Raw genomic sequence first — 25,118 nt, 5'->3', positions numbered from 1 at the left:
GGCTATAATTTCCATCCTTTTCTGTCTCACCCGCTGGAGGAAACGTTGATGCAGGAACCTGAAGCTAGTTCCAATGCCAGCCTATATGTGGCTGTTCCTTACCCGGGGGCTTTGAGTCCATTACCACCTTTGGGAGTGGTGTCTTCTGCTTTTCCAGACCAATCTTCAAAGGTTAGAGAACTGTTCCAGGCCTGGCCGAGGGTGTGTTCTGGGACACTGGGCAAGACCAGGGTTGCAGAACATCGTATCTTTACCACTGACGAGGTGCCTGTTCGCTGCAGGGCATACAGGGTTTCGCCTTTTAAGCGGCAGATTATTGCTGACCATGTGGAGCAGATGCTCAAGGATGGCATTATTGAGCCGTCACAGTCCGCCTGGGGTGCTCCGGTGGTATTAGTCAAGAAGCCAAATGACTCCCTTCGATTTTGTGTGGATTTTAGGCACCTCAATGCCAAAACCCATCCAGATGCCTACCCTATGCCTATTATCCACGAGATATTGGAGTCTATGCATGGTGCAGCCTTTTTCAGCACTCTTGACTTGAAGTCTGGATATTGGCAGGTTGCCATGTCCGAAGACAGTAAGGCCAAGACGGCTGTGATAACACCTATGGGCCTCTACCAGTTCAAGTGTATGCCTTTTGGACTCCGGAATGCTGGAGCCACTTTTCAGCGACTGATGGAGAAGGTTTTGGGAGAGCTTAGAGGGAATACCTGCTGTGTGTATATTGATGATGTCATAGTCTTTTCACCTACACATGAACAACATCTCAAGGATCTGCATGCCGTCTTAGGGAAGTTCCACAAGGCTGGTCTGACCCTTAATATCAAGAAGTGTATCTTTTTCCGGCAGGAGCTGAGGTTCTTGGGCCACGTAGTCTCAGACAAAGGCGTGCAGGTGGATCCAGAAAAAATTGAGGCAGTGACAACATATCCTAAGCCCACTAACCTCAAGACCCTCCAGCGTTTCTTAGGCCTTGTGGGGTGGTACCACAAATTTATTGACCATTTTGCTGACTTGGCTGCCCCATTGAATCGTCTGAAGAGGAAGACCGTGGAGTGGGACTGGTCAGAGGAATGTCAACAGAGCTTTGATCAGCTGAAGAGAGCGCTGGTGAACGCACCTATCCTCATTCAGCCTGACACCACCCTACCCTTTGAAATCCACACAGACGCTAGCGATGTGGGTTTGGGGGCTGTATTGGTGCAGAAAACATCAGAAGGCGAGAAAGTGATCGCGTATGCATCCAGAGGGATACGTGGAGCAGAGTGTAATTACTCTACCTCTGAAAAGGAGTGTCTTGCCGTCATTTGGGCGGTTGAAAAGTGGAAGCACTATCTTGAGGGGGCTGAGTTCACCATATACACTGACCATGCTGCCCTGACCTGGGCCTTCAATTGTCCGAAGACCTGCTCTCGCCTGACTCGCTGGATCCTGCGGCTTCAACAGTTTCAGTTTAGAGTCCAGTATAGGAAAGGACTCCATAACCTTGTGCCTGATGCCCTGTCCCGAGCAGTCACACCTCCTTCTTCAACTGCCGTTTATGCTGCAGCAAATGCCTATGTTTCTTCTGACCTGCCTTCCTCTCTGTCTGAAATAAGGGAAGCTCAGGAAGAAGATTCAGAGGTCACCGATCTGGTCCAAGGGGCGGATGCTCTGAGTATGCCTGGCCGGATAGGATTCACAAAGCTGCAAGGCCTTCTGTATCGACGGTCACCTGTAAAAGAAGGAGGTGATAAATATCAGCTGGTCGTTCCAAAGTCTCTTGTACCGGTCTTTCTGATCTACTTTCACGATTATCCTCTGAGCGGGCATCTGGGTAGGCTGAAAACACTCTTGAGGATCCTTGAGATCGCCTGGTGGCCATCCATTCGAAAGGACGTTTGGAACCACGTCAAGGTTTGTGCCATCTGCCAGGTCTATAAGGCTGGAAATCAAAAGCCAGCTGGCCTCATGCAGGCTACTCCTGTGGAAGAACCCTGGGCAAAGCTAGGGATTGACCTCATGGGGCCATTTCCCCGGAGTAAAAAAGGCAACACCGTGCTTCTTGTCCTTGTGGATTACTTCACAAAGTGGGTGGAGATGTTTCCATTAAAAGATGGTAAGGCACACCGCATTGTGTCAATTCTGAAGGATGAAATCTTCACCCGCTTTGGTGTTCCTCGGGAGTTGGTGTCTGACCGGGGGCCGCAGTTCACTGGCCATGAAATGGCTAACCTCTGTAAGACCTGGGGAGTAACGCAGAAATTTACCACCAGTTATCACCCCCAAGCTAACCTTACTGAGAGGTCCAATCGGTCCATCAAGACGATGATTGCATCATACGTGGGGGACCAACATAAGAACTGGGATCAGTGGATCAGGGAATTCCGTTTTGCCATCAATGCCGCCTATCATGAGACCACGGGCCAAACTCCTGCAGAGCTGGCGCTCGGGAGGTCCCTGAAAGGCCCACTGGAAAGACTCATTAGTTCCCCTCCTACTCCACAACAGTTACCATACACCCTACTGGAAAGACAGAAACAAATGAATGATCAAGTCAAGAAGAGAGTTGGGGTGTGTCAGTCTAGACAAGCCAGGTATTACAATACCCACAGGAGAAGTGCACAACTCCTGCCGGGAGACCTGGTCTGGGTCCGCACTCACCCACTCTCTAATGCCTCAGAAAACTTCTCATCGAAGCTTGCGCCTAAGTGGTCGGGTCCAGCCACTGTGATGAGAAAATTAGGCCCCATCAATTACCATGTACAGTGGAATGACCAAAACAAAAAGATGGACACGATTAATGTGGTCAATCTGAAGCCCTACTTTGGGGTTCAGCCTCCGGTACCTCCAGCTAGGGGGGGGGGGGGGGGGGGGGGGGATCTGTGACACTGTCACATTAATTTAAGTGTTCCTTTGAAAACAGAAATGCTTATGATTGCTCAGGAGGTATTATATTGGTTCACATAATGTTTATGTATGATGAATGATACTCCTGTGTATTCCTGTGTGATATGCTTAGCTTCCACTGTGTATGTTGGTAAGAGGGGATGTCTCTTTAAGGCTCGGCCGCCCGCACTTACTATGAAGGCGTGCCTAAGCTTATGAATGGAGGGTGATTCAGGAAGGGGGAGAGGTGTTTTGAATTCATGGCGCCAGCAATGTTTGCTGCAGCTATAAGATTTAAAGCTTGTTCCTTATGGTTTGATAGTATTTTCAAACGTTACTTTAAGAGACTGCTTTAATGGTGGAGAGAGGACAGAAAATCATTCAACCACCTGGATTTTTCACTCGTGTACACATCTCTGGCAAACGGATTATTCTCACAGACTAATTTGTTCCTTTTTTGTGTGTGTGTGGATTACTTTTTTGTCTCGTTCCGATCGAGGATCACCTCCATGGACTAATGGACTAAACGTTTCCCGGTTGGAAAGACGGTAGCGAGCTCATGAGGCAGCCTGGACATTTTTTCTAACTTATTTTTCCTGTATGGGGTGTTTGAAGGTGGTGAGTGCACGGGATAATTGTTTCATTATAATATACTGCGCTCAGAGCGTCATTCAATTGAGCCGTTTTGTGTGTTTTATGTTTATGGTGTTCAGCGCCGTCTGAATATTATTGTTTTCTTTTATGCTGTGTGACTTGTTCACTATCATACATCTGCTCGTGCTAATTTATATGTTAGAGAAGGCATTGATGTATGTGACATTATTGGAGCTTTGGTGATATTCGCCATTATTGCATTCATTCAAAAGAATCTCCTTGTGCGTTTATAGTAACACTGCTGTTTAAAAAGAATATTTGAGGGCGGATTGTTACATCCTTTTATTAATAATAGACTTTAATTTTCATAATACTCCATGGTTATTTAATTTGACCATCCTAACATGTAATTTGTTTACTATGCACTGTATTCTGCAGACAGTAAGAGTTTTAGATTAGCTTGCGGTTTTAATTATAACCTTGATCAACAGTTCAGTTTAGACACGCCTCTCCCTCCTCTGCACCAATCAGATGCCTCTGATAAGAAAGAGATAATATTTTTTTTTAATTTTTTTACTTATTCACAAAACTATGAAACAGTTATTGTAGGTAACTGAAGATTACTGTAATTCAGTGAATAAGTGGAGCTAGAATCAGAGCTGGAGTGGAGTCTCGTGACAGAAGCAGATCCTCCATCATCACACACAGATGTGTTTAACCTGCAGCTTTAGTGCTGGATTTCACAGAGACTCTCTCTGCAAGTTTCATCGTTACGCGACAAGAGAGTGATTTGAGTGTAGAGCTGCTCCTTTATATTCAACTACTCTTTAGTCGACTAGAAGAGGCTTAGTCAAGTTTATTCGCCGGTTAGTCGCAGAAAAACCCCCGTGAGGGACAGATCGTTAACGGCGGTTGTTTGTGGTAATTACAGTATGTCAGGCAGGAAGCACAATCCTTTCTTCCATCGACCTTAAATATTTCTTATCATTTGAAACATGTCAGTAGTAGCAATTGTACATGGCTGCTCACTCTAACGTTAACCTAGATAAATGTGCGCTATTATTAGGCGCATCTCCAAGTGTGTGTGTGGAGTGAAGCTGAAGTATAGCGCTTTACTGCACGACATGAGGCGCCGGCACAATTACTTGCATTGTTTCCTGATAACAGCTGAAACCACTTCAAATACTTCATCATTTTTGGTCATTCAGATAAGAGTAACACATCATTCAAAACTAAATTGTCTACTTTTATTTGTGTAAACTCATAATAACAAGAAAACTGAAGGAAACAAACAGGAAGTGTTTTCTGTCGTCTCGGTCTCTGTGAACTGCAGCGTGTCAAAAAATAAACTAAAACTCAGTGTATACTTGCCTCACAATCATGAGAAATATATCTATAGAAAGCTTGAAATGTCAAGTGATTGTCGACCAATTCAAGAGGAAAACAAATATTCTCAGAATATGTAATCCGTATGAAATCCGCACTGGAGATCACGAGCATCGTCGACTTAATCTCTGCAGCCGACAACACAGAAAACATTATCAATAAACTAATCAAATGTTTAGACATTCTCCTTGCAGTTTTTTCAGGACACATTCATAATCATTACTTTTGCCGGTGCGCTGTGGCAAGCTTTATGCGTGCGCTTGAGAGCTGATTAAGCGATGTATTATATATTGGCAATTAAAGGCTCATTAATATGATTTATATAGCTTATTAAGAGACACGTGCGATTAATCGGCTAATGAAATCAACGACTACTAGTCGACTTGAAAAATCTTTAGTCGAGGGAATCTCTACTTGAGAGAGTCAATGGATGCGTCCCGATTCAGAGTCTGGATCCTTCGAAGGCCGTGAAGGACCGAGTGTGGAATGGGACGGTCTCTATAGAGGATTGTTCTTGTCGCCTAGCAACAGTGACAGCTGCCGTTGATGAGTGACAGTAGCGTTTGTACTAAACTTTTCTGAAAGTTATATAAAACTGTCTGAAAACAAAGCAGGGTTCACAAACTGTCTAAATATGTTCATCATAATAATCCATTTCTCTAATAGAGTATAAACTATATATAATTGCATCTTAGTATCAAGTCAACATTTGAACCGCTTTAAAGTTTTGTTTTATTTTTACATTTGTATCATTAGATATTTGAGTATGTTGAAACCCAATACTTTTAAAAATAGTGAATACTTTTTCACAAAATGTTTAAAAGTGTAATTCGGCAATTCACCTTTTTGCCTACTCTTTTAAGACATACTTCTTTTGTCACATACTGTTATTCGCCTCTATATAGCAGTGAAGTATGATTTCAGATACAGCCATTAACTTTTATCATCCGATTTAAAACACTGATTCATTCAGGAACTATTGTGTTTCCCAGAGTCTCTCTGTGTTTTATTCTACTGTGGCTTCGCTTGGAAATGTTGGCCGTACAGAAACAGACAAAGTAACTGGCAATATAAATGTCTAAAATGTAAAATACTCAATAATGGATTCTTGTTCATTAAGCTGTTGTATAAAAGCAATATCACACTCGCTATGGTCATGCTGGTCTGATATTCGGACTAAACAGCGCTCTTGCTCGTCTGATGTTGCTTTATATCAATAAAGGATCATATTAACATGTGAAATCGTGAAATGTTTGTAAAGTCTCAATGAAAGCACATTAAACTTAAATCTGTGACTCTTGAAGCGTTTGCATAGAGTGTGTTTTACATGAGCGACACACGCTTCAGTGCTCTGCATGTGTTTATAACTCTGTCAAACATCAAACATGATCAACAACTGTTTTTCACTATAACTGAACCTTCAACCTACAAAAATGACTTTCATCACCATATTGATCTGGACGCTGGCAGTGTTATGTCGAGGTTTGTGTCAGTCAAGATTACAAACGTTATTCACTCGTTATCTTTATGTGTGTTGTGAAGATATAAGGTTGTAAAAGTGTGTGTGATTTCTAATCTTTCTCTCTTGTCAGAATCTGTTGGGCAGGAGACAGTGACTCAAACTCCCTCAGAGCGGCTCTCTCAAACTGGACAATCAGTCGCTGTAACCTGTAAATTTAGCAAAGATCCAGACTGCTGTAACAATGGAAACCATTTTCTTAGCTGGTACTTACAGAAACCTGGAGAAGCTCCTAAACTCCTGATTTATGATGTTTTATAAACAAAGTTCGGGAGGAGCACGTTCAAATAATCAATCAATCAACTCGTCATCAAACAATTACCATGTCTACCCTATCAGCATGAGAGGAAGCATATATATATTCACTCTGTCAACTCACCTAACATTCCTTGACAGTTTTCAGCAGCATTTGGCTCAGCCCTACCTTCCTAACATTTCCGAAATGAGCTCTCCCGTCCAATGAAGAATATTTCGTCCTTCAGGAATCTTTGTCTCAAATCCTCTGGTGTTATCTCGCGGGCGTCAGGCCTAAACAAACGGATCCTCGCCACCACAGGCGAAACATCCGCGATCTTCTTCCGCGCATTTCTCTAAACCGAGAAATGGACAATAAGGCCCGCCGAGCACCACGCTCGCGTCTCGGGCAATGCCGCCCTCTTCACACGAAGAAACGGGCCTTCTTCCAGGACCAGGCCGCCGCAGCAGGCCCTCAGTAAGCCGCGCCGCAGATTCAGTCCCGGCCGGCCAGCTCACACTCTCAACCCCGCTGGCTCGACTCCACGACTCCGCAAAAAAAAAAAAAAAAAAAAAAAAAAACTGGCTGGCTCTCCAGTCAGTTAAAAAGCAAGTCAACCAAGTTCTTCTACTACAGCTAATCTACTCCACTCCCACAGAAGCTCCGTTACTCTGTCCAAACTTGCTCCACTGCCGCAGCAGTGCCATCTACTCCACTCCCGCAGGAGCTCAGTTCTATGTCCAAATTGTTTCGGATATTTAAAGCAAGTTGAAAAACAAGTTTGGTCCACTGCCGCAGCAGTGTCATCTACTCCGCTCCTGCAGGAGCTCCGTTACTCCGTCCAAACTTGTCCACTGCTGCAGCAGTGTCATCTACTCCGCTCCCACAGGAGCTCCGTTACTCCGCACAAAATAGTTTGGATATTTAAAAGCAAATTGAAAGCAAGTTTGGTCCACTGCCGCAGCAGTGTCAGCTACTCCGCTCCCTCTGGAGCTCCGTTACTCCGTCCAAACTTGCTCCACTGCCGCAGCAGTGTCATCTACTCCACTCTTGCAGGAGCTCAGTTCTATGTCCAAAATTGTTTTGGATATTTAAAAGCAAGTTGAAAAGCAAGTTTGGTCCACTGCCGCAGCAGTGTCATCTACTCCGCTCCCGCAGGAGCTCCGTTACTCCGTCCAAACTTGTCCACTGCCACAGCAGTGTCATCTACTCCGCTCCAACTTGTCCACTGCCGCAGCAGTGTCATCTACTCCGCTCCCGCAGGAGCTCAGTTCAGTTCTAAAATAGTTTTGGATATTTAAAAGCAAATTGAAAAGCAAGTTTGCTCCACTCCCGCAGGAGCTCCATTCCCCGCAGCAGTTTACTCTTCCGTTCCCACAAGTACTCTATTATCCATCCTTTGTCATCAGATATTTGAAAAGCAAGCCAAAGCAAGTTTGATTCAATGCCGCAGCAGGTTCATCTCTAGAGCTAGTTCTCCATCAAACTTGCTTCCACTGCAACGGTTATACCATTCTTCTCCGCTTCCGCAGAAGTACATCACATATGACCATCCCCAGCCTACCACGTTAGAGGCACACCCATCTGACCACTTCTGATACCTTAAGCTTTGCACTCTGCAAGTTTTTGGGGGGTTATCAACATCATCATGGCGGCTGTCCTGCATTTATTTGCAGCTTTTTGGGGGGAGTACTCTGGGTTCGGGCCGAATACCGAGCCCGGAGCCCTCTCCTCGGACAGCACGCCAAATACGCATTTATTCTATCTAACTTATTTGTTAGTGTGAACTCGTGAAATGATGTTTTATAAACAAAGTTCGGGAGGAGCACGTTCAAATAATCAATCAATCAACTCGTCATCAAACAATTACCATGTCTACCCTATCAGCATGAGAGGAAGCATATATATATTCACTCTGTCAACTCACCTAACATTCCTTGACAGTTTTCAGCATCCCTCCACCACCCCAACTCCTCACTCTTGGCTTGTTCTTTCACAGCCAGGAATACGGGGGGAGTACTCTGGGTTCGGGCCGAATACCGAGCCCGGAGCCCTCTCCTCGGACAGCACGCCAAATACGCATTTATTCTATCTAACTTATTTGTTAGTGTGAACTCGTGAAATTATGTAAATCGCCGTCAGGCAGGAACTCCAGCTAGATTCAGTGGCAGTGGATCTGACAGAGATTTCACTCTGACAATCAGTGGAGTCCAGACTGAAGATGCTGGACATTATTACTGTCAGAGTGTACACTGGATCAACAGTGGTAATGTGTTCACACAGTGATAAAGAGTCGTACAAAAACCTCCGTCAGTCAGAGTCACAGTGACTGAACTGAAACTGCAGCTGCTCACACACTTTCACACACACACTTTCACACACACACTTTCTCACACACACACACACACACACACACACTAAGAAAAGCAATATGATCTTATAATAAGCAACAATATTATTATATTAATATATTATAATAATATAAAAGTTGAGCTTCGTCAGTATATGACAGTTTGGATCATCAAAATATCATCAAAAAGTCATTTTTCTCCTGTTATTTTCAGTCATTTGTGAGAAAATTCAGTCTCGTTTGATCTTCACTTAGTGGATATTTTTCAATCTTTCACCATATTTTTGTTTTTCTGCATTTATGATTTATCCTCATTCTTCTTTCTAAACTGAATCACTGCATCATAAAGATGTTCTGCTTGATCAGTTTAATAAGTCTATTATTTTAAGTCCACCAGTGTCCCTGCCCAGAACAAAATATAATGCGATATATTACATAATACATTTCCATATATGAGAAACTAGTGCTTATATTTTTCAATATACTGCAATGTATGCATTGACCATGGCTATATATTAATAAATAAATTTAAAATATTATTAATTATTGTGTACATATATTGAACATACATGTTCCCATATATGAATTCAGGCAGGTTCTGCTCCTTATCATCACTGCATTGGTTACCTATAAAGTTCCGTATTAATTACAAGGTATTGCTACTGACTTATAAAGCCCTAAACGCCTTAGCTCCAGTCTATTTAACGGATCTTCTATCGCCCTATAATCCATTGCGCTCTTTAAGATCACTAAATTCAAGGCTTTTGGTCATACCTAGGATATCCAGAACCACCAAAGGAGGGAGAGCATTTTCACATTTGGCTCCAAAACTCTGGAATAGTCTTCCTGATACTGTTCGTTGCTCAGACTCGCTCTCCCAGTTTAAAACTAGATTAAAGTCGCATCTCTTCTGTTGCCTTTGGCTTGCTCAGTTGGGGATATTTTGTGGATATTTAATTTAATTTTATCAATCAATAAATTCCTCTTGAAACAAACTTATTTTAATTTAATACTGTGAAGCTGCTTTGATGCAATCTGTATTGTGAAAAGCGCTATACAAATAAACTTGACTTGACTTGACTTATCAGTCAGTCAGTACAGTATCAACTTACACTGTATAAACACACACAGCCCTGTATGAACACACACCAGTGAAGGCCAGCGCTGCTCTTAGACCTCGACTCTCATCATGATGATTCCAGCAGTTCATCCGCTCAAAGAAGAGGATCACTGACAGATAATGACGATAATCACTGACCTCTTCTGGCTCATTCCCTTCAGAACAACCTTATTCACATGTATGAATATCTACACTCACCTAAAGGATTATTAGGAACTCCTGTTCAATTTCTCATTAATGCAATTATCTAATCAACCAATCACATGGCAGTTGCTTCAATGCATTTAGGGGTGTGGTCCTGGTCAAGACAATCTCCTGAACTCCAAACTGAATGTCAGAATGGGAAAGAAAGGTGATTTAAGCAATTTTGAGCGTGGCATGGTTGTTGGTGCCAGACGGGCCGGTCTGAGTATTTCACAATCTGCTCAGTTACTGGGATTTTCACGCACAACCATTTCTAGGGTTTACAAAGAATGGTGTGAAAAGGGAAAAACATCCAGTATGCGGCAGTCCTGTGGGCGAAAATGCCTTGTTGATGCTAGAGGTCAGAGGAGAATGGGCCGACTGATTCAAGCTGATAGAAGAGCAACTTTGACTGAAATAACCACTCGTTACAACCGAGGTATGCAGCAAAGCATTTGTGAAGCCACAACACGCACAACCTTGAGGCGGATGGGCTACAACAGCAGAAGACCCCACCGGGTACCACTCATCTCCACTACAAATAGCAAAAAGAGGCTACAATTTGCACGAGCTCACCAAAATTGGACAGTTGAAGACTGGAAAAATGTTGCCTGGTCTGATGAGTCTCGATTTCTGTTGAGACATTCAGATGGTAGAGTCAGAATTTGGCGTAAACAGAATGAGAACATGGATCCATCATGCCTTGTTACCACTGTGCAGGCTGGTGGTGGTGGTGTAATGGTGTGGGGGATGTTTTCTTGGCACACTTTAGGCCCCTTAGTGCCAATTGGGCATTGTTTAAATGCCACGGCCTACCTGAGCATTGTTTCTGACCATGTCCATCCCTTTATGACCACCATGTACCCATCCTCTGATGGCTACTTCCAGCAGGATAATGCACCATGTCACAAAGCTCGAATCATTTCAAATTGGTTTCTTGAACATGACAATGAGTTCACTGTACTAAAATGGCCCCCACAGTCACCAGATCTCAACCCAATAGAGCATCTTTGGGATGTGGTGGAACGGGAGCTTCGTGCCCTGGATGTGCATCCCACAAATCTCCATCAACTGCAAGATGCTATCCTATCAATATGGGCCAACATTTCTAAAGAATGCTTTCAGCACCTTGTTGAATCAATGCCACGTAGAATTAAGGCAGTTCTGAAGGCGAAAGGGGGTCAAACACAGTATTAGTATGGTGTTCCTAATAATCCTTTAGGTGAGTGTATATTTGCAGTAGACATTAGCTCATATTTTCACAGCATTTAGTTGATCATTAATAAGATAATTCTGCATATGGATATTGCCATAAGGTTTTCCTCAGTGGGTTTTAATATGCTGCACAATGCGTTGATATTTTAGATGAAAATGCATTGATTTGTTAGTGTGAGTGATGAACAGCATCATGATATTGGAAACTGGTATTTCTTACCATATTATTTTAATATACTTAAATGATGAAAACACTGGTTTCATAGAAAACAGTCAATTTCTGCATTGATCAATGGGTCGGATACATATCTAAGCCTCTCCCTCCTATTGAGCGCTGGAATTATTACTTTATTTATGATTTCCCTTTTCTAACTTTAGTTAGAGTGTAATGTTGCTGTTTGAGCATAAACAACACCTGCAAAGTTACTGTTACGAACTGCTCCGAGAAGAGAAGTTTGAGGATCCAAATGCAGTTTATTAGAGTAATCCAAGATCCAGGCAAGGGTCGTACACAGGCAGTCCATACAAACAAACAAATCCTGAGGGTAAGACAGGAACGGGAAAACCAGGACACAGGCCGATATCAAGAACCAGGAACATAGACAACAGTGGAAACACTCAGAAAAGCAGTGTAACAACATACAAAACTTCACAGTGAGTGAAAGGATGAACCAGGCTTATATGGGGTGAGCTAAACAAGGTAATGAGACACAGGTGGATGCAATCAGGGATGATGAGTCCGGGCAGTGAGTTATGGGAAATGTAGTTGTGAGTGAATCATGATAGTCTGATGTGGAGTGCCCTCTGGTGGCTCTCAAGGGCACTCCAGCTAATGACCGTCACAGTTACAAACCTCAAATTTTCATTTAAAGAAATTGCTTTTTACGGACTTCAACAAACAGCTGGTTTGAACATAAAAGGCTAAAAGTTTTTGAAATTTGTGGAACTGCTAACACACACAAACACCAGCTCTTGAAGCTCCGCCCTCTGTGCCGGGAGCAGCAGCTCATTTGCAACGGTGTGTTTTTGCTCACCCTCAAACAGTGACGATTTTAACATGCTATAAAAAAAATATCTGTGGGGTATTTTGAGCTAAAACTTCACATACACACTCTGGGGACATCAGAGACTTAATTTACATCTTGTGAAAAGGGCATTATACCACTCCTTAACTTACTGACATTAAGTTTTAACTGATTTAATCTACACCTTTAACTGATTTTTTGTTGAAAACTTGTTCACAAGTATAAACAGTGTAAACTAATGAATATGAACAAGCCTTATATTAGTCAAAAACTGTCTAGTTTCAGTCCCACAGTGAAAGTGAGCGAGTTAAACTCATATTTCATCATCAGGAGTGATTGTGTTTCTCTCAGAATAGAGCAGATGTTCATCATCCTCAGAGTTTGATGTTTCTATAATACTGAAACACTTTAAATAACTATTAAACATAAAACACCATGAGAGATGAGTGATATGTGTCTGTCATGTTTATCTTCAATCTATCATAATCTCTGTGAGGTTCATCATGAATCTGCAGGTGTTTTAATGCTTCGCTGAAGTTTATTAATATGTGAGCAAAAGCCCTGATCCAATGAAATACCTGAAATGAAAACAACACAAATGGACTCAAACACATCAAACTATGTTGATTGAATTGTAATAAAATTATGACTGAATGATAAAGCACTCATACAGTTGTGTATGAAACACACAAAGCAGAGCAGACGACAGATCAGAAAAAAAATATTCAAGCCTGTTCATGCGTTGATATTTTAGATGAAAATGCATTGATTTGTTAGTGTGAGTGATGAACAGCGTCATGATATTGCAAACTGGTATTTCTTACCATATTATTTTAATTGACTGACAGAGACTCGTGTGTGTGATGATCCTCATGTCTGTTCATAAACTGCAGGAACACACATGGATTTGGTGTAAAATTTGGGGATTGACAACGACGTTTCACTCCAACTACAGTTCAAAAAAAAATCCTCACAGCAGATATTCAGGTTAATATACTAAAGTTTGTCCTGTAGATTTATTCAGAACTGAATGATATAATTTTTTTTTTTACATTTTGGCTATTGTAGAAGATGAAATGTTATGAAAAAAATTTTTTTTTTACACTATTCTCACTTCAGTGATTGTGTTTTGTGTCTGTTAATGAGTGACTGTCTTCAGGTAAATGATGTGGAGTGTGTTTGCATATTGATCAGATCTTCAGTGTGTGAGAGTGTTTATAGTGCTGTGAGTTTAACACTTCATCACTTACACACACAACAATCTTCATCAACATGACCTTCATCATCATCTTCATCTGGACACTGTTATACTGCTTTATACTACAAGGTGAACAGTTTATATTCTAAATAAATCATTTAAATAATATGATTTTAACACAGCTTTAAATTGACTAATAAATGAATAAACTTTATGGACTGATAAAGGAATTGTTTTTCAGGCTGTAGATCTCAGATCACAGTGACTCAGACTCCTGTGAAACCTGCCAAACCAGGAGAAACTGTAGAGATGAGCTGTAAACTCAGTAGAAGTGCACCCTGTAGCCCGAACTCCTGTATGTTCTGGTACTTACAGAAACCTGGAGAAGCTCCTAAACTCCTGATTCGTTATGTAAACACCCTCCAGTCAGGAACTCCATCTAGATTCAGTGGCAGTGGATCTAACAGTGATTTCACTCTGACCATCAGTGGAGTCCAGACTGAAGATGCTGGACATTATTACTGTCAGAGTTATCACAGTGGTCCAGTGTTCACACAGTGATAAAGAGTCGTACAAAAACCTCCGTCAGTCAGAGTCACAGTGACTGAACTGAAACTGCAGCTGCTCACACACACACACACACACACAACGGTGAAGAAACGACTCAATATGATCTTTTTGAAAATTACTTTCTTGTGCTTCGTCAGTTTTTCACCTTTTTGATGGTATTTTTTCAGAAGTCACATGTGACCCTGGATCACAAAACGCCTCGGTTACGACTGTAACCTCGGTTCCCTGAAGAGGGAACGAGCGTTGCGTCGAGATTGACGCTATGGGAACGCATTGCGTGATTGCATCATGAAGGACTTGTAAAATCAGTCCAATGGCGTATAGGCGGGTGACGTCATGGCAGGAAGCTATAAAGCGCACCCAGACCAAACATTGTCAATGTTTGGTCTGGGTGATGATAGGTCGAAGCAAGTCGATCACAGTCGCGCCTGAAGTATGGCAAGGTGACGCAACGCTCGTTCCCTCTTCAGGGAACCGAGGTTACAGTCGTAACCGAGGCGTTCCCTTTCAAGGGAACTCGCGTTGCATCGAGATTGACGCTATGGGAACGTCTATACCAACGCCACCATAGTGACCAGTGCCTGTCTTGTGTGAAATCAGGCGAGCACAACAAAGACAGAATAACCTGGGACCCAGAAGTGAAGCCCAAAAGTAGGTTTTAAACCCGATGAGTGTGTGCGGAAAGGAACCGCCCACCGCATCACGCACCTCTTGTAGGGATACCCCTAATACAAGGCTACAAAGCCGCCATACTGCTCCTGCTTCAACGCACCACGGAGGAAACCGGTTTGTTTCCTGTGCAGGGAGCTCTAGAGAGATCGTGGCCTCAACAACCTCAGTTGAGAGACCCGAGTCTATGAGTTGGGCCCCCTCAGGGACCAAACCCATACTCCCATAACTCTGTTCTCCAGAACTCCCGGAAGTAGAACAATCAGGGAAACCATGTACAGACGCTGAACTGCCACGTCTGCAAGTCCATATGAGCTCCACCGCCTCGGGGTGGAGTCTCCCTCCCCTGGGCCTCAGCCCCTGCCTCGACAGGATGTCTGCTCCCTGAATCTGGTGCCCAGGGATGAAGAGCCTGAGCCATCATCACCAGGTGATTAAGTGCCAGGTGAGATGGTGACCCGTCCACGGGCACCGAGCGACCATCCATGATCACACCCCAGCCCGTGAGGGAAGCATCCGTCGTAAGCGTTAAGCGACAACAATAAGCTCCCAGCACAGGATCCTGGGGACAAGAACCAAGGCTTCTTCCACAGGGCACGTAAGCATCGACGCGTGACCCTGATCATGCGAAAGGGGTTGCCCCTCGGGGAAACTCTTTGGTCCTGAGCCACCACTGCAGGGGTCTCATGTACAAATGAATTTTTTTTTCAAACTTTGGATGCATTTAAAAACCCTTAATTGTTAAATTTACTATTAATTAGACAAAATTGTTTATATCAAGAAATAATTGAATATATCATAAAATACTGCAATCCATAGGCTACAGTAAAATACAATCAAATGTTACCAATAATAATTAAATTATTAATGTAAAATTTAAAATAACATTTAAAAACAATATGAAATATAAAACTTAAGTAAATAATAAAATAGTTAAATGATAAATTGCTTTTCAAAAACATATTTTGTTGACAAATAAGATCATCTTATAGATGTTTTTTTTAAGGTTCATTCATGGCATTTTCAGATCATCACAAATAATTATCTTGCTGAAATAATCTAAACAATAAAATAAAATGAATTAACTAAAATGTTCATATTAGAGAACATTTTATAGAGAATAGAAAAGACTTACTGATCGTCAGTTTAGTTCCTCCACCGAAAGTCCACCACAGTGTTTCATTCTAGTGAAAGAGTAGTACAAAAACCTCCGTCACACTCAAATGAACACACACTCCAGCAGAGAAAGAGACCAACAACACACACACACACACACACACACACACACACACACTGATATGAGACTCAACATCAGGATTATTGAACAGTCTCATCGTCTCTAAATGTCTCTTAATGCATGAAAACTATTAAATCTAAATAAATAATATAATCAGAAAGACTCTGTACTGATCTTTACACATCTTAACTGGGAGTTTCTAAATGATTATGTGTTTCTCAAAGCATTTTAATAAGTGTTGATGACCTGTGACCTCTGGAATGACCTTTGCCCTCTCATGGAGTTCACAGTGAAATACTTGTTTCTTTTAGTGATGAAACTGTCATTTGATTCATCAGAAAGTCTGAACTCTGAACCAGAGACTCGTGCAGAATAAAGAAGAAATGATTTCTAAACTCCTAAAGAAGTGAAAACACACTCCATTGGATCATGAGAATAAAACACATTAAAGGCCACAAAACTGGATCAGTTTCTTCTGCATGTGTTCATTTTCATGTGTGTTTTCCTCCAGCTGGTTTTTGCTCAGAGAGTCACTTTGCATCGGCACGTGTTTCAGCTCTCCGAGTGTTTATAGCCTTCAGACTCACACACTTTATAACACACTGCTGTTTACCACGGTACAAACCCAACAAACACCATGAATCTCTTCAGCAGCTTCATCTGGATTCTGACCGCTTTTATTCCAGGTAACAGAAGTCAAAGCTTGTCATTTCTGAGTCTTTAATCTTCATGTCATTTGATGAAACTCATATAATGTTGTTGTCAACAGCATCCAGAGGAATCACTGTGACTCAGCCTGAAGTTGTGAATGTTTCTGAAGGACAAATCGCCACTATAGACTGTAAAACTGATACTGGGATTTTTAACTATGGTTTAGCTTGGTATCAGCAGAAACATGGAGAAGCTCCCAAACTCATCATTTATGCTGTAGATGATCTCTATGATAACAGTCTCAGTCGATTCAGTGGGAAAGGAGAGTTAGGTGGAACTGATTTCACTCTGACCATCAGTGGAGTCCAGACTGAAGATGTTGGACATTATTACTGTATGAGTCGCCACAAGATCAGCAGTGACTATGTGTTCACACAGTGATAAAGAGTCGTACAAAAACCTCCGTCAGTCAGAGTCACAGTGACTGAACTGAAACTGCAGCTGCTCAAACACTCACACACACACACACACACACACACACACACACACACACACACACACACACACACACACACACACACACACACACACACACAACATTGAGGATATTTTCATTGATATTACATGAAATAGAAAGCATTTATTTCAGTTTTTCACATGCTACTGTAAATATTCAACGTGATCTCATGAGAATACGTGTGTATTTTTACGTAAAGTGTAATTCTACCATACGTACATTTACTTACGTTTTATACACACAGAAACGTATAATACTGACGTATTTACAGCACTAAAACGTAAAATATTTACGTATTAAAAGCACAAAAACGTAAATTATTTACGTATGAACAACTCTACCGACGTACATATTTGTACGTATTCTTATTTATGCATATTAAAATCGTGGCATTAATGTTTTGACTCTACTGCATTCAAATGTCTTATCAATTAGCCTACGTTTTCAGTCGCATTTATTAAATGCAGTTTACTCAAGAAATAGGCTAATAACATTTCGCTCTGTTCGTGCTTTCTGCTGCAAACTCGTTTCGGAGGATTAACCTACATGCAGTTAAACAAGAATACACTTTAAAACCTTAAAAATACCTTATTTAATCGTTTAACCATTTTGTAATATTTAGTTTATTTACAGTGAGACACAAAATGCGTTTTCTCCAATAGAACAATAATACACCAAAACCCAACATAAATTCACAAACGACATCAATTTTATTAGCTTGATATAATCCAAATCTTTAGGATCCATACGTTTGCAAGAAAGAGATCCAAATTCAGCCCTTTATCCAGTGAGTGATCTTCATCTCATTTCACAGGCTATCACAGCAGCGCAGTCCGACTCCGTAACTGTCAAATCCCGCGCTCGTGATGAATTCAAATTCAAAAATTGCGCCCTCAAGAAGCGTTACGACATGTTTTACAGCAGTGATATCAAACGCTCATTGGCTCCAGGGGGGTAATCGAGCTCTCGATTTCCGTACCACCCCCGGCGGCCGCCATTGGCTAACAAGCCTTCACCTGCTGTTAGCATCCCATTGACTCCCATTCATTTTGGCGTCACTTTGACAGCGAATAACTTTACATCTGAGGCGTTTAAAGACTCCATTTGTCCATTATTTATTTCTAAAGAAACACGACAATGTATAAAATGCTCCATTACCTTGTATCTTACGTTATGACCCCGTAGAAGCAGTTTTTGTAAAAACAGGCTAACGATTGCGTCATAACCACGCGACTCTCTGGAAATTACCGTAGAGACAGGAGGAGAAGCTCGCAGTCAATCGGGGGGACGTGGAGGCATAAAGTCCGATAAAGTCAAGGGAGAAGCCCATAGAGAATCGTAAAGTTTCTCCTGCTCCTAGCTCATGGACAGCACCTACTCACGCTCTCCGTCTCTGCAAGTTTCGGAAGGGAATGATTCAGATTTCTCTTGGCACAGCTACTAGAAGACTTACAACTGTCAGACAGGCTGCTCACGTCGTCAAGTTCAGTTTGAGTCTGCGCAGTTCGCTCGGCAATCAGGAAATGAGTGCTTCTAATTTGCTTCACTTTTCTCCGTTGAAACCTATGGGGTCGCTGTGTCCAGTTTATATACTGTCTATGATTGGCTCTCGCCACAGATTGCGACATGCCGTATTTCAGTCGGTAAACTACATTTGAAATGGAGAAGCGCGCGCGCCTTCACACAGAGCGAAGCCGGATTAACATTTTCATGGATTAATAACTTAAATTCTGCTCTATACCTCATTCAAAACTATTATATACTGAAAGAGAGGACTGTGACTGTAACACATCGTCATGTGCACGACTTTTGGTACCGGTTTTGACATTTTCGCAATAAATAAATTATTGTGATTAAGTTACACGTTGTTTTTCTTCATAATTGTAGCCTATGTAGTTTTAAGAAATTGTTATGGGTAGGTTTAGGGGTAGGAGTAGGATTAGCTGCTAAAAAAATCTTTTAATGCTATATTGTTAATAAAATTGCCATTTCCCTACACATCTCTGTACGTTTTATCCTTTTTATATTCTGTATAAAATGGGTAACGTTATGTTTAGGTTTGGGAGTAGGGTTAAGGGATCTTCCATTTATCTATAAAACGGTAAAAGGTAAATTATCAAGATATCTTAATGATATGAAAGATTCGTAAATATTTAACGTTTTGTAGCTGTAAAAACGTAATAATGTTACGTTTAATTGTTGCAGATACGTCCATATCATACGTTTCAGCATCTGTCCAAACGTAAAAAACGTACGTTTTCTATCTTTGAAAATTACGTATTAATACTACGTATTAACAATGAGACCAGGCTGATATATTTAAATGAATCTATAACACTCTTTATCTTATTAAATGTGTCTAACACTAAAGGTTCATGATTTGTCCGCATGTTCTTGTTTCATCATGAATCTGCAGGAGTGTTCATGCTCCACTGACTGAAGTTTACTTATAAAATGTGAGCTAAAGCCCTGATCTAATGAAAGACCTGAAACAAAAATGACACAAAGAAGATAATTATATTTTATTTAATGACTGAGTTTTAATAAAATCACACACACACACACACACACACACACACACACACACACACACACACACACACACACACACACAGTCTAGAATGAAAGGCATAAAGCGGTGCAGAAGAGCGACTGAAGCTGATGTGGAGTCGAGCCATTTCCTTTATATCTGGTTTTCTCCAGTTTAAGTGTTAGAGAGTTAGAGTATTTTTATTGTACTTTTCTTTATTTTTGTAGCTTAGTTAGTTTCTCCCTAATAGTCCGAGGGTTTGTGTGTGTTGTTTTGGCCTTGCTCCCTCTTGAAGTCTTGAAATCCTCCACATTTGTAGAATAAAACTAGTGTTTGACATTGAGTTGTTTTCGGCCGTTGTTAAAGCACTGGTGTTGGGAACTGAAGCTCGCTGTCTCCACACATCACTCCATCTATTATAACTTTATACTTCATTTCTACAAATATAAACCTTTTTACTCCTGAAGTATCAGATCATTAAGAGAAATACTATTAAGACCATAACCATCTTTACAGTGTTAACTGACAAACATTCAATGTCTCGAATTACACTCAAGAAGAAACTGAACAAACTGAGAGTGCGTCTTTTCTACAGTCAAACCGAACATTATTCAGACACCAGATATATCATTTTGTTTATTTTTTTACTAGTGTGTGCAGGACACTATAGTTCATTTATGTAAGTGAGGATAGCAAAATAAAGTAAACTGTGATATATTATACCCAATAATTCTTCATAAAGTGGATTACCAGTAAATTTTATAAAAATTTGGGACCAGAAATGATTCAGACACTTTGACCTGAACATGTTTTGCTCAAAGTTATCTGACATTATCAAGATGAATTTGTTCTGACACAGTTTAATATTTGTCATATTTTATTACCATTTTCTAAACTATAGCGGATAAACTGATGATGTGAGAAATGTTGAAGGTCTGAATACATTTTGGTTTGACTGTATATAATTCTATAAAGTATATCATATATTATTATATTACTTATGTAATATATTAATATATTACAATATATTATATATTACACATGCAGTACCATATCTGATCACACATCTATATATTATGAAGTGTATTGCTGAATATAAAATTACATAGATTATGATATATTAGTAAATATATTTTTTTCAATATATGAAAAGCAGCAATTCCTCTGTTTCAGCGTGTCTTGGTTCATTTAGTTCATTACTGTCTATAAACGCCTTCTGTCCTGTATTCAGTATGAAGTCTTGTTTGTTCTGGTTCACATGTTACTGTCAGCTTTCTCCATCAGTCTCTTTGTTTCTGATAATTCTCTGAGTCTTGAATTTCTCGTTCTCGTTCTGCATCTGTGGATTTTGTTGGGACTGATAACATGTGCTTTGACTCTGTCTGATATATGGACTATGACTGGATTATAGTTGTAAATAAACTGCATTTGGATCCTCACTCTCTGAATGCTGTGTTTCCACCGTCAAATCATTACAACAGAAACTCACTGACTTCCCCTGCTTTATGAAGCTCATCATCACTGAATTACTAACTGAATTTATTAAAGTGAACATGTTTATATCATGTGCGACTCTCAATCAAACTCAGTTATTCAGTGACTGACAGAGACTCGTGTGTGTGATGATCCTCATGTCTGTTCATAAACTGCAGGAACACACATGGATTTGGTGTAAAATTTGGGGATTCACAGCGACGTTTCACTCCAACTACAGTAAAAATATTCTCAAAGTCTCACAGCAGATATTCAGATTAATATACTAAAGTTGGTCTTGTAGATGTATTCAGAACTGAATTGAATTATATCATTTTTAACAGTTTGTAGAAGATCAAGTATTATGAAAACCATTCATTTTTACTCTGTTCTCACTTCAGTGATTGTGTTTTGTGTCTGTTAATGAGTGACTGTCTTCAGGTAAATGATGTGGAGTGTGTTTGCATATTGATCAGGTCTTCAGTGTGTGAGAGTGTTTATAGTGCTGTGAGTTTAACACTTCATCACTGACACACACAACAATCTTCATCAACATGACCTTCATCATCATCTTCATCTGGACTCTCACAGCATTTGCTCAAGGTTTGTGGAGCACAAGTTTGATATGAATTCATTTCTTCAAGTATATTGTCAAAGTTTTGAGTGTATTTTCGTCTTGTTGTGTTTCAGAGTGTAGAGGACAGATCACCGTCACTCAGAGTCCCTCAATAACAGCAGAACAACCAGGAGGAACTGTGAATATCAAATGTAAAACCAGCAGAGATGTGTTCGGTGGAGATCGTTTATCCTGGTACTTACAGAAACCTGGAGAAGCTCCTAAACTCCTGATTTATTATGTCAAAACCCTCCAGTCAGGAACTCCGTCTAGATTCAGTGGCAGTGGATCTAACAGTGATTTCACTCTGACCATCAGTGGAGTCCAGGCTGAAGATGCTGGACATTATTACTGTATGAGTTTCCATTGCAGAACAGGTTCTTATGGTGGTTGTGTGGGTGATGTTACATTCACACAGTGATAAAGAGTCGTACAAAAACCTCCGTCAGTCAGAGTCACAGTGACTGAACTGAAACTGCAGCTGCTCACACACTTTCACTTTCACACACACACACACACACACACACACACACACACACACACACACACACACACACACACACACACACACACACACACACACACACACACACACACACACACACACACAACAGTGAAGAAACACAAATATCAACTTAATATCAATTTCTCAGCACTTTATTAATATTAGATAAGAAATTATTTTGATCATATTGTTTTCAGATAATTGGTTTATCTATTATCATATAGTTGTTCATGTATTATTATAAAGCATGATTATTTGTCCTTCTTAATCATACACTCATACTGTAAAGTGAATCATAAACATGTTGTTGCTTGAATAGATTATTAATCATCTTCCATAAAGCCGCTGTTTAGATCATCATGTACAAGAGTCAGATGAACTGATTCAGAGCAAAATGAGCCGTGAAAGAGAGAAACCTTTTGGACCAAATGGACTCATTTCTGTTTCTAATAATTTACCTTTGGCCACATTATGATTTCCATATTTGGTGTATGATCAAAGATTTGTTTTTCTTTTTAAAATCTTCTCATTACTTTCACAGTATATACCACAGATCAGACAAACAGAGATTGAGAAAGCTCAAGTCAACAATCTAATCAAATGATCTGGAAGTAATTAAATCCATGATGTCTTTAAAGGCTTATTTTAATAAGATTACAAATGAGGTTGTGTGAAAACAACAGCGTTACTACCGTTTGCATAGCCTATACTCTCTGGTTTATACTTCAGTCAGTCCTCTACATTGTATGATCATGAATTTCCATGATTTTTCCAGTCATCATTTAAAAAAAATTGCCTATATTTTACTCACATAAAGCAAATTCTAACCAACAAAATATTTCGAGCAGAGCTTATGTCTTTGTTTTACATTTATGAACTTTAACCTTCTGCTCCTGATGGATTGTCTCTTGCTCCCCCTGTTGGTCACTGGTCTCATGTGCACCACGTGTTCACAATACATGTGAATAGACATTTATCAACTTTATGCAGAAGAAATGAAAATCATACATGACTGGAACATGCATATGAGAGTGAGTAAATTATGACAGGTTTTCATTATTATGTGAAATATCCCTTTATGACTCTTCAGAGCCTCCTCTAGTTATAGACCTTAGAGAAACAAGTCCACAGCCATCTTTAGAGTTTTGTCTTTGAATGTCTGTTTTTGCGTTAGCTCTGTACATTTCTATGGCATCGCTGTCTAAGAGTATTTAGCTGAAGAGGATTTACTTATTGTAGAGTTAACTAAAGTTATCATGAGCACAGTAATGTTTGAAGCAGATATCATAATAACATGCCAACAAGCGGTTCATTCATAAATGCGTAAGATCTTTCCTTCATGCTGTGGAAATACAAACCAGAAGGCATTTATTTTTAGACAGGAATGAAGACGAGGCTGTGAGAGATATAAGTACAGTGAGTTTAATGGATCGCACTGTTGTTTAACATACCGATTGTTCAGATGAGGAAACTTCTTTTCAAAAAAAGGCAGTAGATTAAAAACTCCTTCATATGACCTTTATACAATGAGTGCCATCCAAAACCCCATACTTCCCTATCTACTAAATAGTAGGCAAAAACCAGCATGTGACAAAAGAAGTACTCATAAGAGAGTAGGCAAAAAGTACCCGGATGACCTACTACTTCATCACATGATAATGACAACATGGCGAATTATTTCTGGATTATTTTCACACATTCATACTATATAGAATGTACTTTTTTAGCAGTCGTGAAGTAATAACTTGTTCAAAATAAGCACCTCCTCAAGAGATTTCACACACAGACCAAGTCTATCCCTCGTTTATAACAGCCTCGTTTTCATCTGTTAAATTCAAAACGGCGTCTAACCTGACAAAGGTCTTTTAATTTAGGGTCGTACCTTTAACTCTGTTGGAAAGAATAAGATTTGATTCAACACATTTGCTAAAAAAAGAAACAAAATAACATTTATTGAACATGCATCCAACCTAAACTCATTACACTTCGGGAATATTTGAGCCGAGCCGGACTGTGACGTCAAGCGACTAACAAGGGCTCTCAAACCGCGGAAATACTGATACTAAACAGGAAGTGTGTGTTCGTGCCAGGAAACAGAAAACTCCCCAAAGGTCCAAAGGTAAAGACAAAATCAATAGTGTGAAATAATCACTTACCTCTCGCTCTAACGCACAGACACACATAGTGAGATTAAACGTATAATAATACACCATAACGATGATGATGTCACCTGCACGCCACAGATTCTCTGTTTTCGTTGATTGGCAGATGAATGAATGTCTAAATATATGTCGTGGATTAAACGCTCCTTACAAAAACGTTATAACCGGCATCCTGCTAGAACCCAAAGCTCGAGAAGCGTCTCAGAAACATTCTAAAATAAATTTAATTAAATTGAATAAACCAAAAATGATTCAGACACTTTGACCTGACCATGTTTTGCTCAAAGTTATCTGACATTATCAAGATGAATTTCTTCTGACACAGTTTAATATTTGTCATATTTTATTACCATTTTCTAAACTATAGTGGATAAACTGATAATGTGAGAAATGTTGATGGTGTCTGAATACATTTTGGTTTGACTGTATATAGTTTTATAAAGTATAACATCATCAGTTTGGAGCCGCTGCTGAAAGTGAACCAGTGAAATA

At 40.3% G+C, this 25,118-nt stretch overlaps 3 gene segments (V, D, J or C); 2 read left to right on the top strand and 1 right to left on the bottom strand.

Annotated features, from left to right (window-relative positions):
* LOC309508938 (Ig kappa chain V-III region MOPC 63-like) overlaps window positions 1–25,118 on the bottom strand; it is a 169,836-nt gene that overhangs the window by 6,625 nt on the left and 138,093 nt on the right. Inside the window, exon 3 of the V gene segment in view lies at window positions 16,071–16,105.
* The window catches only part of LOC309508960 (immunoglobulin kappa variable 4-1-like), a 112,539-nt gene that overhangs the window by 65,808 nt on the left and 21,613 nt on the right, over window positions 1–25,118 (top strand).
* Window positions 16,216–19,648, top strand: LOC309509019 (immunoglobulin kappa variable 1-27-like). The segment is given in 2 exons: window positions 16,216–16,858; window positions 16,942–19,648.

This window comes from Leuciscus leuciscus (assembly GCF_965113295.1).
Source record: "Leuciscus leuciscus genome assembly, chromosome: 11".
NCBI classification, from domain to species: domain Eukaryota; kingdom Metazoa; phylum Chordata; class Actinopteri; order Cypriniformes; family Leuciscidae; genus Leuciscus; species Leuciscus leuciscus.
Note: the sequence above shows the minus strand (reverse complement) of the source record. Positions and strands in the feature narration are given on the sequence as shown.